The 4,570-nt window shown below is 39.9% G+C and overlaps 1 long non-coding RNA gene across 1 annotated transcript; it reads right to left on the minus strand.

The window, feature by feature from the left end:
• On the minus strand, positions 3,183-4,287 carry LOC110267814. The gene is made up of 3 exons (XR_002355733.1): positions 3,705-4,287; positions 3,474-3,622; positions 3,183-3,247 (listed from the first exon to the last, which is right to left on the minus strand). It is a non-coding gene; the product is annotated as an uncharacterized LOC110267814 (long non-coding RNA).

A 4,570-nucleotide genomic window follows, 5' to 3' on the forward strand; every position in this document is an offset into this window, starting at 1 on the left:
AGTCTCAACAAAGCTCTGCACATCTGTGAGGCTCCATGAGAGCCCACTGTCAAGCTATTGACATTAAAGAAGCACTTGTTGGGAGGCAACCCAATGTTTATCTAATTCTTATTTTTATTGTTTTTCATATTTTCTTAGGTTCATGATCATGTGGAGTCACAAAATAAATATAAAAATTGAAAATGGAATAAAAAACAGCAGAAGAAAAATCACACCCTGGAGGAGCATCTGTCTGGCGTTCAGCGCCAGAACAGAGCATGGTTCTGGCGCTGAACGCCCAGAATGGGCAGCTTCTGGGCGCTGAACGCCAGAACAGGCAAGGTTCTGGCGTTCAACGCCAGAAATGACACACAAATGGGCGTTGAACGCCCAAAATGGCCACCAACCTGGCGCTGAACGCCCAGAGTTGGGTACAAAGGCATTTTTTACATGCCTAAAGGGTGCAGGGATGTAAATCCTTGAACACCTCAGGATCTGTGGACCCCACAGGATCCCCACCTACCTCCACTCACTTCTTCTCACCACTCTCTTTCACACAACCCCATAAACACTCTTCCCCAAAAACCCTTCACCAATCACCTCAATCTCTCTTCCCCATCACCTCTTCACCACTCACATCCATCTACTCTTCCCCATAAACCTACCTCATAAACTCCACCTACCTTCAAAATTCAAAACCAATTTCCCACCCAAACCCACCCATATGGCCGAACCTTAACCCCCCTCCCACTACAAGAAAACACGTCTATTGCCACGCTTTTAAAGCGTGGCGAAAAGCTGAAAAAAGCGTGGCGATAGCTTTTCGCCACGCTTTTTGAGCTACCGCCACGCTTTTGAAAGGGTGACCTATGAAAGGGTGGCGGTTGCTCTATCGCCACGCTTTTTTCAACCTATCGCCACGCTTTTTCTTTTGCCACGCTTTTTACAAATGGCCACCCGTTAAAGCGTGGCCGTATGTGGGAGATATGGCCACGCTTTTAAAGCATGGCCATATGAGAGATATGGCCACGCTTTTGAAATGTGGCGATAGAGACAGATATGGCCACGCTTTCAAAGCGTGGTGATAGAGAGAGATATGGCCACGCTTTTAAAATGTGGCGATAGCGAGATATGGCCACCTTTTAAAGCGTGGCCATAGCCAGAGATACGGCCACGCTTTAAAAGCGTGGCAATAGCCTTATAAAATTAAAAAAAAAATCCTTTTTCTGATTTTTACCTTCATCAATACAAAATATAAATTTTTCAGTTCTTTTTTATTACAAGACAAATCAAATACAAAATAAATCTCGAGTTTGCTTAGGAAAGTGATTGTCCTGTTTACAATTTGAAAGAATTAGCAAACTTCTCTCACAACTGGTTGAAGAATTTAAGTTCCTATGGCGATGCCTTGTACAACAATCTATCTTAGCAATAAAATGAATCTATTCCTAACAAGTATCTCAAAACTGTAAAACCGCGGAGAGCACACTACTAATATGTTCTGCTTGGTTTAGTTAATGAAGCCGCCACAAGCTTTGGTCTGAATCATAGTTTGTAGCCTTTGAAACTAAACTAAACAAAACATGATATAATATGGTTCAAAAATCTCAATGGTAGTTTCTGTAGCCAGGGCTGTACATGCAACTTTCTGCATATTTGACAAGATCCTTAGGTCGAGGTAGATGAGAAGCAAGACCTGTTTTACCAAACACAGCACAAAAGATATAAGTAGTGAAAAGAAAATAGAGCAAAGTTGTCTGAAACTCAAAACATTTCATGAAACTAACCAAGTTCATATTGATTTTAGTATATTTAATCTCTCTTAGTTTGAATGAACTCACAGGCTGCCAAGAGCATCTCATCGCGGACGCAGATTGCACTTGAGATAATCAAACCCAAGCCAAAACCAGGGAATATGTAAGCATTGTTGGCCTGAACAGCAATGCAGGAAGCGCGAAAAAATAAAATGAAAAAATAAATATATAAAGGTCAGCATTATTGTATTTCTTTTTTTTTATTTCCCTTTCTATCTAACATCAAAATTAAAAAAAAAATATACTGCAAATAAAGTGATTTTGAACCTAAACCAAATATCAGAATAGAAGAACTAGAAATAATTTTTCTAGAAGAAAATCATGCTCAATAAATTTCTGTTCAATCCAAAATAGTAAGTTAAGAATTGCAAACCCCATGTCAGAAAGTACTAAAAGATGTAAAAGACAATGCAAGTCAAAATCTTATGGTAATCTAATGTTATACTGGTCTTAAAAGGACAGAAAAACCAACTATCTTGTTAAGTTATATTGATAACTCTTCAAAATATTATTCACTAAGTTATACTAGCACATTTAAAACTTCCAGCAAAAGCGAAATCAGTTATACCTCACCAATGGTTAGAGACTGCATTCTGCTCTTGGGGTTAACTCCCTGGCCAACCCAGACAAAGATTTCAGAGTGACAACCCAAGATGAATATATCTTCTGTCATCAGATCATCCTGGGAAAAATTGTATATCTCTTTCACCTGCAAACATCTCTTCAGATTAATGCATTGTAGCAGGTACAAATTGATAAAACTTTTTGCCAGCATTTTATATTGAGAGTTAGTCTTAAAATAAAGAATAGATGGTCAAAACTTAAGAAGGGGTATCATATCCAAACTTCAAATATAGATATTTTATATTGACCAGGTTAGCCATAATTTGTTTCTATTTAGCCAATATGAAATAAAGTTTGGTAATTATATGAGTTTAATTAACACCAGTGTCTAGCTAAAATATATCACAGGACATATAATCAAGTGAACAAGCATATGGACTGCCATTGCAATAACTTGATGAAAACCCAAGAATGCATCTTTCACACTCGATCAACAGTATGTCATCCCTGTTCTGTAACTATTCACTGTTGATTAAGCTGATTTTTTTAATTATCAAGGATTTATTTTGTTTCCTATTGTACCAGTTTGAGTACCAGCTTGATTTTCCATCTTGAATAATGAATTAATGATTACTTATATCAATACAGATAAGTCAGTGTAGGTACCTTTAAGTCTCCTCCTGGATGTTGGTTAATCAGGCAGCCAAAGAAATCATTATAAACAAGTCATCCATTTGCCTTCAAGAAGAGAGGGATCTGAGGGCGAACATAAATCTTTTCTATCAAACAAGAAAATAGTCCTTACCTTTTTGAGTAGTTTAGAAAAATCAAAAAAATGAAGAACCAGAGCAGGGGCAACCTTCCATGTAGCCATTAATAGAGGATAGTTCCTAAAATATGATATCTAGTTAGCCATCAAGATAGTGATTTTGCTAACAGAGAGAGGTGACAACAATGAACGAACAACCAAAAAACAATACACAACAACTGAATTTCTACCTTTTTATTCTACTATTATTCTTTTTTCATCACTCATTGCCACTTATATAGAAACTAACTTCTAGATTCTAACACCAGTTAATAAGGCAAATTTTAAAGAGAAGAGAAAGAAAATACCATGGGGTGATTAATCCAACAACACCAATGGATTCTTTGAGGACATAAATCTTGAAAGTTTCCATGGGAAGAGAAACAGGTGCCTTCTGCTTAGCGTCGAGGTTCTTGGCAAGGTCAGCGTAAAACTCGAAGCAACCAGCAACATCATTCTAACATAAAATCAAGCGTGAATCAGAGAATTACAGTAACAATCAGAGAAAATCATCTGAAATTGAAGCAGAATTGAAGTACCATGTCCCAGGCAGCTTCATCGAGTGGTTTTCCGCAATCAAGGGATTTAAGCTTAGCGAGGTGATCCTTTCTCTCGACGACCTTGGCAGCGATGGCGCGGAGATAGCGGGCTCGATGAGCGCCGAAAGCAGAAGGCCAGTCGTTGCCTTTGTTGCGGTTGAGTGCTCTTCTAGCGGCAGCGATGGCACAGTCAAAACGTGCATTGACTGTGCAAAGCAAGCAAACCTCTTGGTGTTAGGGTTTTGCCATATGCATGCAGTGAGGACTTCGAAGGTAGTGGAAGATTGAGCAAGATGATGAGGGTGGAGGACAGAGAATGGCGGCACGGAGGAAGGAGAGGCGACCTCTGTTGGCTGACCGACACCGTGAGTAGTGAGCGCAGGGGATACGAGCGCCAGCAGAGACGGGTTAAGGGAGACGACAGAGGGAGCGCCGGCAGAGGAGATAGTGCAAGTGTCGACGATGAGTAACAGAGTTGGGGATGAGCAACAGAGTCAGAGTGTTAGGGTTTCAAAGCATTAGTGTAAGTGTCAGGGGAGAAGAGTAGAAGAGTCTGATGAGTCTTGTAGCGTGTTGGGGAACCTTTTCGCCACGCTTTTTTAGGGGTGCCTAGATCAAAAACATTTCGCCACGCTTTTTTTGGGTGCCAAGATCAAAAACTTTTCGCCACGTTTAAAAAGTGTCCCTGTTTTTCTCTATGGCCACGCTTTTGAAGCCTGGCAAAAAAAAGCGTGGCCAAATCTCTAATCAATTGTCACCTTCATAAAAGCGTGGCCATAGATCCTTTTCGCCACGCTTTTTAAGTGTAGCAAGAAAAAACGTGGCCAAATCTTTAATCAATCGCCACCCTCATAAAAGCGTGGCCA

Source organism: Arachis ipaensis, chromosome B10, assembly GCF_000816755.2.
Source record: "Arachis ipaensis cultivar K30076 chromosome B10, Araip1.1, whole genome shotgun sequence".
Taxonomy (NCBI): Eukaryota; Viridiplantae; Streptophyta; class Magnoliopsida; order Fabales; family Fabaceae; genus Arachis; species Arachis ipaensis.